The sequence below is a fragment of the Manduca sexta genome, chromosome 27, assembly GCF_014839805.1.
Source record: "Manduca sexta isolate Smith_Timp_Sample1 chromosome 27, JHU_Msex_v1.0, whole genome shotgun sequence".
NCBI classification, from domain to species: Eukaryota; Metazoa; Arthropoda; class Insecta; order Lepidoptera; family Sphingidae; genus Manduca; species Manduca sexta.
In genome coordinates, this window is record NC_051141.1 from 364,975 (window position 1) to 377,448 (window position 12,474).

At 37.4% G+C, this 12,474-nt stretch overlaps 1 long non-coding RNA gene across 1 annotated transcript; it reads right to left on the reverse strand.

Moving 5' to 3' along the window:
- Nucleotides 1-501: 501 nt before the first annotated feature.
- On the reverse strand, nt 502-11,525 carry LOC115455509. Its single transcript, XR_003939803.2, has 2 exons — nt 11,205-11,525; nt 502-2,330 (listed from the first exon to the last, which is right to left on the reverse strand). It is a non-coding gene; the product is annotated as an uncharacterized LOC115455509 (long non-coding RNA).
- Between the last annotated feature and the right edge of the window lie 949 nt (nt 11,526-12,474).

Below are 12,474 nucleotides of genomic sequence, written 5' to 3' on the forward strand. Positions count from 1 at the left end.
GTAAGTAGTATTACGCAGCGTTTATTAAACACCGCAATCATGTTTGTGACAAACGTCAAGTTCCACACAATTATTTCCCGTATTGAATTTGCGTATGTATATAATACTTTTATGAAGTATCTGTTCATGATTTTAGTATTTATGACGTACGACGAACGCCTCAAGCTAGGCCTGCGCTGACTTTCAGATTGCCAACTTAGACATATTGGAAAATAGGTAACATAAAACGAGAATATTTAGCTCTTTGTTTATTGTCACCAAAGCTCATCAAAATAAAGGTATTTTTTAAATTTCATTTCAATGTGTCGTACGTATAGTTACATTGTGACACATAAGTGATGTCGAAAATACTGTCATAATAAAACTACAATCGCAGCTGCAAGCCTGAAGGAACAGGTTTTAGGGACCGCTGTGTACTTCATCGCCATGTTCTGTCTGGAGATATGAATTAACATTCAAAGACGCCATGGCTTCATTAATCATACAAATAATAAAATAACATTAAAATGAAATACGGTTTAATACTGAATTATTCGCTGTGCAATCGAAAGATAATTACAAAAATAGATTCGCTAACATAGCATAAATGGTTTTGTGGAGCGCTTCCGTCTTCCAAAAAATAAATACCATAAGCTACTTTGAACATTTTCCATACATGGGAGTGTACTCTATTTCTTGCTTAGTCCCGGAGATCTGCGAGCACAGAAAAAATTGTACTGACATACAGTAACTGAAATGTCAGGCGAGACTCCCCACGTTCCTGATAGTTGGCTACATAACAAAAGGCGGCGCACGCCATGCCGTGACCCGCGGCTTACGGAGTGCAACGGAATTAGGGATGGGGCATATGGGCTTTTAAATAACAGTACTTAAAAATACCTGACTCGAATACCAAGTATTTGAGTCCAGTATTTTTGTAAATAGTATACGTAAAGGTATTTCGTACAATTCTTAACCTCCTATCGCCAGTATTGTCCCGCTTTTCTTTTGAAACTAAATATTTCTCCTCATATAACCTTTAAAGTAAAAACTGGCTAAACAACATTTCTGAAATCAGATTCCGGTCGTGTACCCCACATTTATTACAAAGTAAAATAAATTTATTACAAAGTAACATAAACAATGAATCCATAATTTTGTTTATCCACTTGAATGATGAATCGACGACTCGACGGTCGATTTAATATCGAATGATATAAATGATATTCTGAAGCGATGAGATCACGCATTACTAATAGTAGCACCAGGATTGGGAGATGAATCGGTGAGCTGAATTAAAGTCACTGTTTTATACTGAACGGAGTTTGTCACCTAAGACATGAGATGTTAACGAAGAACACTCTCGCAAAATCCATCATAACCCCAAATCACGTTGCTTACTCCAAGGGATGGAAGACAGCAGTCTCCAACCTCAATACCGCAGATATTTTTTAGATTGTGCATGACCTAGCATAATCCTGCTGGGCAAACCTCATGAAGGGAGGGATTCACTCCGTCGTGCAATCGTGGCTCGGCAGCTGAGCGCTAACCATAGAGAAAACAGGAACTGAGATCAAGGTCTTAACACAAGTGAAAACAGTTTGGAAATATGCCTCATTGTATGCCATGAAATACATGGATAAGTCAATCAAATTCCACTGTAAAACCTTGAAGATTCCCGGTTAGTTTGAGAGCCTACTTGGAATTCGGCCCAGCAATAAAACCCCTAACTAGCAGAGTTCAAAACTAGGTATCCCACATTAAGTTATAACAAGCAAGGTATCCAGACTTTTATTACGCGATCATTACATATGCCAAACACCAAACTCTGGACTGAGAGAACTTCTAGATTTCGTAGGTTGATACATCTGCACACGTGGTCATTATTGAGAACTACGTGAAAATGATGGCAGATGCAGAGCTGGAAAACTACCCCATGAAGCAACTGAAGAACACAGTGGAAAAAGAGCACTACAGAAACTCCTTATTGGAATCTGAAGCGGAAGATTATCGAGCCAGAAGACCCAGAAGGTGACGAACTACACCCTTAAATCTATATTCTTGTATCTAAGAACACTTTTTACAGTATGCGCGTATTTTAAAGACCTAGTTTTAAAACCTAGTATTGTAAATAAGCCTCATCTCTAAAACTGCTCGCACCTGCGCTCTTGCTCGGCGCAGTGCGCGTCGCTTCGTGAGATGTCGAGGCTCGAGGGCATATTGATTTCGGAGCAGCTTCTTGTCGCTTCATCAGTGGGAGTCAGAACTCGGATGCAGTTTGCGTTGCGTCGTCCGAGAGGCGTCACGCGTCTCGCGGAGTTATAAATTGACCGAGGCTGCACCCACCCTTCCTGTGAAACAGGGTTAGCTGGTGTTTTTATTAAACTTGTTTAAACTCTCGCGCCAGTTACATTGGTTTCGGGTACTTATATACAAAATAGTAACGTTACCTTTTGGTTAATACCGGGATGTATTAGAGCTGTTTATAATTAGAAAATATCCTAAATAGCTCATAGACAAAGCATTAACTACCTAGGTGTCGATAAGAGAGCGAAAAATTAAATTTGTTGGCTCTAAAAAAACGTCATACGTTTACTTATATAAAAGTAAATGAATATTGCATACTAGCTTTATCTCACAGCGCCGCCTACGTAAAAGTCTATTGCGTCAATTAAATATTGCTTTCCTATACCTATATAACTCATATAGGAATTAATTTTCTTAACATTCCTTATACCTTGTAAACCATACCATAATTGTTTAGTCTTGACTAATTAAGGGCAAAGATGCCATCATAGCAGAGCGCGATATCTAGACATAAATAGTTCGCGCTATGTCGCTTCCCTCTTCGCAGTTAAATAACGCGACGTACATAGTTTAGTTAAATTTCGCGTGGATTTGATACTTGGTAGGCTAGCGCAATATACGTCAGCTCTGTTCATTTACAACCGTTTTCAATAAACGATCCCAATCTCAATTTTAAATCCGATTCCGAATACGAACCAATCAAAATAAATCATTTGTAAGCAAATTAAAAAAAGTTTGTACTTTTGTCAAAAGTAATTAAGATCGTTTATTGGAAATGGCGGTTAGTCACATCAGGCTACTGCGAGCTGTTTGCCAAATTTTTAATAACTGCTTCGAGCTAAACACATGCGCGATTCCTCGCAACGCGATATTCATAGCGCTCTCCTAATGTTTAAGATAGCATACAAATAGTTTATAGTCCATGGCGCGCGAACATAATACATATACTTAGGTGTTTGAACAACACTTTTGAAATCTATATAATGTATAACATTCTACAGGTTCAAATAAATTATTTCATTTCATTTTATTATATTTCATTTTAGTAATTGGACCCAGTTATGCCAAAATGTACCAACCCACAAATAAACAAAAAATAAAAATAACACGCAATTATTCCAAACGTGATACTTAGGTAAAGTTCATCAAAACACGCCGATCTATTTATATCTGACATACAAAAGTAGCTGTGAACCAATCCAGATATTTTTATACATAAAAAAATCCTGTGATAATACATAAAAATCCACAAATGTTATTTTAGTAGTTGGTACTTTAGCATCACTCGGTCCAATTATGATGTATACACAGAAAATGTCAAAACATCTGTACAATGTTTCAGCTTTCTACATCCAAGACGTTTGGCTGAGCAGAGATGAGTTGGTGAGTATATGAATCAGTTAAGACTTTTATTTTTAAATATAAACTTCATTTTTTGGGATTTTATCGCGGTTTTAATATTTTACTTTTCTCCCGACGTTTCTAAGACTTTGGAGCCTTCATAGTCACGGGGGGGACTGAGGTGACAGTGGACAGTGGACTTTTCTTTTTATTTAGTACTGGCTTTTGCTCGCGGCTTCGCCTGCGTGATAGAGTTTTCCTGGGATAGAAATGTCCTTTGTCCTTTGTCCTATGTCCCTTCCAGGGTCTCAAACTATCTACATACTCAATTTCATCGAAATCCGTTGAGTAGTTTTTGGATTGCGTTCAGGCATGCAGAAAGATGCGGTGGGGAATTTTGTTTTATACAATTATTGTTAGAAGTTTTTAAGAGAAACAATTACATCATATATCTCTGTTGGCGTGACTTTAACTATTTACGCAGCCCATGCAACGGACACTCTCAAAAGGAATAAAATTTCCTTCATCTTTGCAAAATTTCCATTGAGGCTCCTCTCCCATTAGTCAGACCGTGATGTTTTATAGCCTATACAATACATGGGCTATCCAACAATAAAAGTTTTTTAAAATTCGAATCAGTAGTTCTTGAGATTAAGTTTCTCATATTAATTTGTTTATGATACAGGACATCTATAGCTAGTTAAATTTCGATATGATACCACTCTGCCTACCCTTGAAAAGGAAGATATGTTCATCCCGTTTATTTTCTTGTTATAGGAAAAACACCGCTATATACAAGACCGCTAAACGAATGGTGCGCAAAAGAAAGGCTGTAAGCTGTTTAAGCGACACCAGTTCTGAAGACAGTGAATCAGGCTATCATGACGTAACACAAGCCTTGGGACTGAAAAGTGATCAAGATAACTGCGCGCAATGCGGAGAAAACTACTACAAAAGTAACCTCCAAGAAGACTGGCTGCAATGCTATATTTGCAGTCGATGGGTCCATGAGAACTGCACGGAGTATGACGACATGTGTGCCAAATGCGGACGGAAGAAGAAGATAATAAGGGAAAGAAAAGGAAAGGGAAAAGGCAAGTATTGTTCTGGCCATCTCTCCCACAGTATTTTGGGCAACCATAATACTGCGGGCGAGATGGCCAGCTGTGATTTCCTCTATAATTATAATATTGTGCTTTATATTTCTTCCTGCTGGATACAGCCCGCTTCCAGTAGATTCTTAAAAAAAATTGTGGCGGCCTGTGTTCAGTAGTATACATATTTGATGATAAGGATGTTAGTTATAATCTTTATTTCAGGTTTATTATTTATAAAACTGATTACTGATAATTATAATAAGTAAAAATGTATTGTAACACTGTTAATGTGAATACTGTGTCACCTTAAAATGTTTAGGTTTATCTATCGAATGTAAGATAATTTATTTGTTACTAAATAATAGACTAGCTACTATAAACGGCAACTCTGTGATCTCGCAGCGCTGTAAGGTTGCGATTCCACCAAAATAGTATGCAGAACATTTGTTTTCAAACCTTGTGTGCACAACTTCAGCAGTGCACGTGCCTTACTCTTAACGCCTTTTACTGTTTGTTTAGTCGACCGAAACAACATTTCTGGTGCAGGACTGTCCCACATAGTTCAGAACACGGTGGAATCGCACCATTACAGTATCGTGCCGTCACTACACTGTAGTGAAATTCGTATACCGGCCCTAGAAAGTGGCATAAAACACGACAACTTTATGTTGCTTGGGGATGATTGGTCTCGGTCTCGATGAATTAAAACGTAGTTTCTTGTTGTGTGTTTAGTGCCACATTGTAGAGGCGCAGTTTGTCGTTGATCTATCTCATGCTCCGCGGCTCGGCCCCAGGTCGTAGCGTCGGTATCACGCCGCGCGCGACAAGCAGACGGTAAGCGTATATTGACTGGCACAAAATGTACACATAACTTTTTGTGTCCGTGGGTATACGCCTGGCGTCCGTATTTTCCTTGAGCTCAATTGACATTGCCTTGCTTGGTATCCTGTGGTTACGGTTTTGGTAAGAGGTATGTTTGGACTGTGGTAATAAGGTAATGTAAGTAACTAAATATTTCAGTAACTGGTGGGTATATTATTGGGTATGAATATTTTCATTTTTGGTATTCCTACTCTTGGTACTATGGTATGAGGTATAAGAAAATGAGGTAAAGGTATGGTATAATGCAGGTAACTGTGGAGGTAAAGATAAAGGTAAGGTGTGGTGGTATGTTTGTGGTACTGGTTTATGCTCGCAGCCTTGCCTGCGTCAAGGTAACTTCGAAAAAATAAGTCTGATAGTGCACTAAGCTAGAACAAAGCAATACAGGTAAATGCAGAAATTTGCTTGTAATTCTGTCAATCAAATTTCATCCAAACGGTCTATGAATGCCACTTCTGACAAACTAATACTTTAGTAATTCTAAAAATAAGAATAAGGTATAGCAAGGTAAGGTATGAAGGTCTGAAATATCTACGAAATTATAATTATGGATGTTGGTAATGGTTAAAAGGTATGTGTATGATAAGAACTGAAACCCACGTAAAAAGAATATGCGTATAGTAAGAGAGAAGTAATAATGCTTTGGTATTGAGGTGTTTATGGCTGTTGGAAACAACTTAAAGTAACATTAGGATGTCAGAGGTAACGCAGGTATAAATGGTAAAAAAACACTAAAACAATGTAGCGAGTATACAAACGATATGCACCGTCATACCTTTGTATCCTGTGTACACTCAACCACAAAATTAGGTGAACAAATTCAAAATTCCAAAGCGCTTCTATACATAAACATTAATTGAAATATTATTTTTTCTTCATCTAAACTAACTAAAATCGATTTAAGTTTTATTTAGCGAAGAAAAAACAGTTTTTCGTACGGACAAAATAAATTTTAGGCGTTTTGAAATTATAAATTTGTTTAGCTACTTTTTTGGTAGACTGTACGTGGGGTATACGATATAAAAATACTCTTACAATTTAAAAAAAAATTCTACGCTGACAAATACTAGAATACGGAAAGAACTATTAGTGATTCTATACTAGAAAACATAATAGTTCTATACATAACGAGCTGAAATGAGCATATTATTTTTATTATACTTACACACTCTAAAGCTGGCACTACACGTTGGCTGAGCATTACCAAGTATAGGTCAATAGCAACATGTTGACAGCATATTCGCCTCGCGTTGGCATCGCTCGGTATCGCTTGATCTAGTTGGCTGTGTTAAAGCAAGCGCCAACGTGTGTAAAACCCATTTGGCGTAGCTCATAACAATTCTTAATCACTCGCAATCACTTGTCTTACTCATCATCTCAGCCACAGGAAGTCCACTGCTGAACATAGGCCTCCTCCAAGAATCTCCACGTCGACCTGTTGGAAGCGGCCTGCATCCAGCGACTTCCTGCGACCTTGTCCTTGTCTCACTCACACACATTAAAAACGGACAGCGCAGCATACTTGAGTTTCACAAAACTTTTTTATATTGACCGCGAGCATTGGTTTTCTTCAAACTTGGCAAACATCTAGATTCCTAGAGGGTCTGTATCACTTGCCTTGTATTAGTATTTCTACGCTCGCGTTGGCCTAAGCTCGACTAAGGTGTGGTTAAGCCGCTTGGCGTCTCCTCGACGTGATCTATTAAAGAGAGAGAGCTCTGCGTAAAATTATTCATCAAAAGGATTATGCTGTACCTAGGCCCCTTTCTTGTCAGTAGTTTTGACTTTATCAGCTCAAGTTCTTCCGGAGGGGGATTTGTGCTATCAAAAAACAACATGTGCCTCTGTTCACGTTTCAACTTCTGACGGTTCAATACGTCAATTGTTTGCATTTTGGGCACGTCCGTGCTCAATGTACATTCAATCCTCGATGCTTTCATTGTACTCAGAACTATCATGACCATAATTGTGACGTACCTGATGCTCATGCCACATGCTTTTTGTGCAGAGGTGACAAACATAAGACAACTGGCTTAAAGTATCCTGAATATGTTAGGCAAAAACTAATGAACAAGATCTTAGAGTAATACTAGTTATTGATAGGCTTCTTTAGGATATCCTTCTCCAAAATTGTCTTTCACGGATGTCATCTCTAACCCCTCATAACTGCAAAATAGCCAGCTGCAAACTTTCCACTCAAAATCTAAATTTTTTCCTTCTTCTAGAAGCTTTAAAATTAAATAGTTTGATGCAGTGACTCATAGTTCGCTTGTAAACCGCCCTTCGTCCTCTCAATCTAAAGGTCACCCTCTTCAAAATCTTTATATTGACACAATTCCCTGTCTCTCCGGATGATAACCAGATATTGCTTTTATATCTTTGACAAATTTTCTATCAAAATTGAATGTTTGTGTACCGCCCGTAGTCTTATTTTTATTAGAACAGCTTTTGAATTCTTTTTCTACCCAGGGACCTCAAAATTCTTCAACGGAAGCATCAAACAGAATTAGCATGAATGTTTTTATTTGATCAATAAATTTTATCCACTCATCTTTGCTTTCTCGGAGTCGTGCCTTGGTGACGGGTCCATATTTATGGTTCTAGAGTTTTCATGTCTTTGTGATGATAGTAGTGATAGATAGATGGAGTTGATAGTCGGCCGGATGGTGCCCTTTTAGTTAGTAAATTCATCACTTTTACGTAAATTCCAATTCGGCGCCATAGTCCCGGATTTTATATTGTTGTCATTTGATTCATAAATGTTTCCCATGATGATTTCTTAAGTTTACACGAATGTTAGACATTTAAATTAAACTATTTTACGAATTTTATCGCGGTTTGTTCAAATGTTTCCCATGGTTCAATCTACATTATTCACGCTGATGCGTTAATCTTTTCCGAGTTAAATTCTATTCTTTCTCCTATTCCCGGTCCATTAATTTTGTTAGGCGATTTTAATTGCCACCATAATCTTTGGAGTTCCCATTGTAATTATCCCTTCTTATCTGTATTACTTGATCTTTTAGTTGTCAATCTATGTGATCTCAATGATGGTTCCGCTACCCATAAAGTCACCCCTTCCCAAATTAAAAGTATACGTGATTTGTCTTTTGTCTCTCCTTTTTTAATTTCGATTCTGTCCTGGTCTATTTTTCCAAATTCATATGGAAGTAAGCATTTTCTGATATTTATTTCTACCTCCAATTCATAATATCCTCCTGCTCCTTCTCTCCTTCCGCTTCATAAATATCGCCTGGTTCAAGCTGATTAGGATTTTTTTCTTCTTTAGACCTATAAGTTTAATCTCTCCCTCAAATTAACTCAGTTAACTCTTTAACCCTTGCTAATGCATTTATCGTTTGTCTATTACAACAGCTGATTAGCTGATTCCAGTATTCCTCAGAAATAACTAGCCTGTAATTTTATTCCTTCTCCGCCTTGATACTGAGGATACTGAGTGCTCTGAAGGCATTCCTTGTCGTAAGGAAGCTGAAAAATATTTCGCAGCTTCTTCAACTAAGTTTAATTTCTTGGATTTTAAGAAAATTGCTGCTCGTACTTGTCTGCTTGCTAAGAAGAAGAGATTGGGTTGGTTAAATTTTTATGAATATTATTTCCTCGCTTCGCTGGTTTAGAAGAAAATTAAAGCATTTCGCAGAGCTAGTAATGACCATTTTTCTATGATCTCTTCCTATCGGAAGAATATAATACAATAAAAATGTTAGAATTTGCTAGTTAAATATATCACTATTACTATGTTAAATATATCAATTAACCCTACCTTAGATACATTGGATGATCTATTCTTCCTTTCTGAACTTATCCGTACTCAGGCCCATCTTCAGCATTGCTCCGAGTGTAAATTGAATCAAGTATTCTTTTATCTTTTAATCTTCTTCAATCTGTAGAAAGTAATTTTTTATTTTTATTATCCTAGAAAACCCATTTTGAAACCTGGAAAATACCCCAACTGCTCATCTTCCTAAAAACAATTTCCCCGTCCAAAGTTCTAAGGTCATGAAAAATCTTATCATAAACCGGCTTTAAGGCTTATAGAATCCGAACTCATCCTTCCTAATTCAGAATTTGGTTTTAGAAAAGTGATGGAAACTTTATACAGCATGACAGATGTTCGATTTTTTTTAAAAGTTAAAGCGTTATAGAGATATTTTTAAGTGCGTCTGCGTATGATAATATGCAACTCCGCTTTTTAGGCTGAAGATGCTGCATCTCAGCTTCCTGTGAGGATACTCAATTTCATATGTATTCTTCTTACGTCACGCTCGGCTTGTCTTTAAGGTCTTCTCTTCTTATTTCTATCTTAAACAATTAATACTTTTGATTTGGATTTCACAGTAAATCGTTTTTGTAAGATATTACAATATGCCCATGATAGTGACCTTTATTGTAGTATTCCGCCTGTGGTGGATGCTGTAAATTGAATGAATTTTGCTTTGGGTTATCTAAACGAGTGGCAGGATAATCGTGGTTAATCGCTTAGCCTTTCGTCGCCCGAATTTAATCCTTTTATATTTTCGCGCGAACGTTCCATGTCTCTTATAAACCTTTTTGTGGAAAATAATCGTATTATTAATTTGTAAAAAGGTATATTTCTCAGCATTATTCTCGACTTAAAATTGGTCGGACTTTACCAAAATTTACCACATTGACTATATTTTATAGAAATCGGACAGGAGTGGAAATATCCATCGTGCCTTCTCCGGTGCACGCTGGGGCTCTCGCCCTTCCAGTCAAAGGATTTTATTTACCGTCATCGTTGGATCAATTTTGGTTGTCCCATTTTTTCGCCATGACATTATCTATCTTAATCTTTTCTAAATCTCAGACTTGCACCTTCTCCAGCTAATGTCAATTTTTAATTTACTCCACAAAATTTTTAGGCGTAAATACGCATGCAAATTTTGTTTGCAAATTCTTTAAATAATGTTTTACTTAATTGTAATTTATAACCATACACTACGTGTTGAATTTATTATCCACTCAACGCAAAAGCTTTGTATGCATTAGTTGGTAAGGCATTGCTAATAATAATAAAAAATCTTTGGAAATTATGTGCGCAGTTTACTACATTCCCAATAAACTGATTTCTGGTTCAGTGTGTTTATTCGAGAGCTATAAAATCATTATCTATAGTATGTATTGATAAAGGCAACACAGAGGCAGCAAAATGCAACACATGAAAACTGAAACACTCATTGGTTGACTAGTAAGTAATAAATCAATAGTTTCACGAACCTGCGCCGCAGGTGATGTCCGAGAAGCGCATATGTTAAAATTTATGAGGTGTCACACCTTGCGACTCCACCCTCATAACGTTATCGTTCCTATGTCACTACTGCGTACAATTTTATATGATAAAAACTACATTAGTTAAAATAACAACGTGCATAAGTTAAAAGGAGCCTATAGCACTAATAGATAATGTAACTTCGTATTAATATGAGAATTACAGAAACAAAGTTTTATAGATTAGCGCAATTAAAGAATTTGTCAGCTACACATTGACGAGTGCAATTATTTTAATTTTATTATGCGTGACACATTCGAATGGGTAAATGAAATTTATTTTTGTTTTACCTGACGATGATGAATCAGCACAAGTCTTCAGTTCGTTTGCATGAACTCGTGTCTTCGTAAGGCAACGCAGCAGAAATTCGACAGATAGGCGTTAACCTCCATGACCATAATGATCAAAATAACAAACGAGTGCAAACTGCTGTCTTGGTGATTTTTTTTATTGGATTGGAATGCCGTTGTCCTGATAGTAAGCGATACGACCACCCAAAGAAATTAACAAGACCAGTCAGAACTTTGAATTATAAAGTACTATGGCATTTCACGTCGCTCGCCATCCTGAGACGAAGGACTTCAAATCTCATGATGTCCAATATTACTCTGGCATAGACAATACACGCTTTACTCTGTTCCTTTGTGTAAATGATTCATAGTCTTGGATGTGGCGGTAAGCCACGCCCATAATGAGCAAAATAACAAGCGCCACCTGGTGTCCTGAATATAAGCTAGGGCACGCTATCTCCGGTTTCTACGTACGACAACCCTTGCTGAACATTGCACCAAAAACCGCCATGGAAGTCCGATAGGTGGCGGTGAACAACATGCTAGAGATCTAGCATGGAATTTGGAAAACAGCATATGGCGCCAAAGTATGCACCGAGAATTGGGAATGTAACACAAAGAATTTTAAGTTCATATTTTCTCATGCAGCGTTATCACATATAAAAAATGTCCATTCTGTTGTTAATTTAAGAACTGCTCAGAAGTTGTTTTACAAACTGTAACAGAAAAAAAGTCATACTCCATACCCTGTTTATTTTATTAAATCAATAGATTTAAGGCTGTTTGCTGTACGTTACCATTTTTCATGTTACAAATACAGACAATAAGATGCGACCTCTTGACAGTTTTGGGAGCGAACGAGCCAACACCTAATTTTGGAAGACTCATCTACGAGGATCTAATTTACCATGTCTCGTTAAGAAATCCTGCCGAGTCTAGAGTGTTCGCCGTAGTCAGCTGGGGATTTGCTGTCTATTGACTGATTGATGATTGATGATCCCTTATTAACCGAATTTCGGCTACGGCGGCCAATCTCAGCGGAGGTCAGCCAAGGTCGCAGGAGATAATATAGTGCACAAATGTGTACGCAATACACAGGTGCACACTAATTTCCTTCACTCCTATAGTCCGGTGAGACGGTAATCCGTCATAACAGGAGAGAGATCAGGCGCAGGACCAAGCCCTTTACGTAAGATTTATTTTTTCACGATATATAATTTAGTGTAATATGTTCCGGTTGCATTTATTCGGACATAAGTACAAACGAAAC